The sequence below is a fragment of the Pempheris klunzingeri genome, chromosome 2 (assembly GCF_042242105.1).
Source record: "Pempheris klunzingeri isolate RE-2024b chromosome 2, fPemKlu1.hap1, whole genome shotgun sequence".
NCBI classification, from domain to species: domain Eukaryota; kingdom Metazoa; phylum Chordata; class Actinopteri; order Acropomatiformes; family Pempheridae; genus Pempheris; species Pempheris klunzingeri.
The window spans coordinates 8413863-8415748 of record NC_092013.1 but is presented as its reverse complement, the minus strand read 5'-3'; positions in this window follow the sequence as shown (position 1 = coordinate 8415748).

Sequence of the window (1886 nt, the reverse complement as noted above, 5' to 3'; positions counted from 1 at the left end):
TCAGTAATTAGCTAAAAGTCTTATCGAGGATATCATCAGAGAGCAGTCTAAGCCGAGCTGGCACATCTCCATGTCTCTCTACCTTCGCCGAAACATTCCTCTTCCCCGCCTGCGCTCTGTCGGGTGTCATACGGGGGTATTTGTTCTGAATAAAGATGTGATGTGGATTAAATACAATCATAAAAGGGGAAAAGAAGCCACGTTGCTGGAGATGAATCTTAAGGAGATGTAATTCATCTAAAAGGTTTTAGTTTATGAGGCAGAGGAACAGAACACCTCATTAAAGCCAGGGAGAGGAGAGAGGACACGGGAAAATAGATGAACGGACAATAAAGACGTTCCAGGAAGTGAAATTTACATTGGCCACAGGTGAAACATGGGTTATTTTCAATTAAGATGAACTTAGCAGAACAATAAATTTCATTTACACAGTACTCTTACACAAACCCGAACAGGATAAGTGAGGGCTCACTCAGACAATTTTTGAAAATTTGTCAGGAACTGTGAATCTCTTCCTTTCAATAAGTTCATCCCTTCATCTCTTCACTCATCCGTTCATCTGTAAACACAGTAGTTGCACTCCAGCAGTAAACACGGCTGTGCCGTTAATCTTCTGTAACTTGGCCAAATAGTCGATACACTGATCAAGAGGGTGGAAGATACACACTGGTATCAGCAGCTCCACAATCATTCACATACACAAATACACACACCAGCACGCAAGAACCAACTAGTGCACTGATAACCTTGCATGTGCGAGTGTGTGTGTGTGTGTGTGTGTGTGTGTGCACCCAGCTCCAGATTAGCTGGTCTCCCAACACAAATATTTGGCAGCAGGATGAGCTGTCTCAGGATGCACCGGAACATGAAATTAACCAGGAAAGGTGGAGGTGCCAGCAGAGCTAAAGCAGCCCCGCTGAGAGGAAAGGTGTGCTGGGAGAAAGGGGTGGAGGGATGGATGCTCGGTGCCCCCGAAACTCTGCTGCTCTGCAAGAGCGAGTAAAGGGAGGGAGATGCTAGAAAAGTTAGCTCTGCTTGCAGTACATTTGTACATTTATACTTTCTTGTAATAAAATTTGGAGAAAAAAATCCCAAAAGTGAGTGTAAGTGGGTCTGTAAAAGTGTGTGTGTGTGAGTGTGTAGGTGTTATAGGGTCTGTCTTGACGTGGCTCCCGCTGTGTCCCACCCACTGTGGCTCTAATTGGATCCTTATTACCAGGCCAGCCTCCATCCAAGGAATGATGGATTCATACCACGCAGAATTCCATTAATCATTCCTTATTCACAGTCCACTCCGAGGAGAGGGCAAATTCATTTCTTGGCGCACCGAGCAGCCACCATAATGAATATTCATGAAAGGAAATTTGGGGTCAGGCCTAATAAGGGAGGTAATTTGTAATTTGCGCTGTTCCCGCTTGGGTCTTGTTCGGCAGGTTAACCTATAGAACGGGCAGGCACATGTGAAACAGACACCAGCACAGACACACTGGAACCCACACTTAAACATACTGTATTTTTACTCCGAACCTGCTGGGTGCCAGCAGGAGTCATGTACATATTCAGTCTCAGTTTTTGAACATTAGCCTAATATTAGCAGTGTTATGTGAAATTTATGCTGGATGTCACTCCCAAAAAACACATGATGAAGAGTGTGCCTCTTGTGGCTTTGAACCATAGCTGTATTTGTTCCTCCAAATGTTCAGATACATGAGCTGAAAATGCTGATGTTGGTATTTTAGTTCCAAAAAAATATGTACTGTGTGACCCCTTAAGGATCGAAACCACACTAACCAAATAGAAGATCTTCAACCCAGCATAAAATCTGATTTAGGGAAGACTACTACAGTACTACTACTACCGGAGCCCTACAGCTGGAATAAAACAAA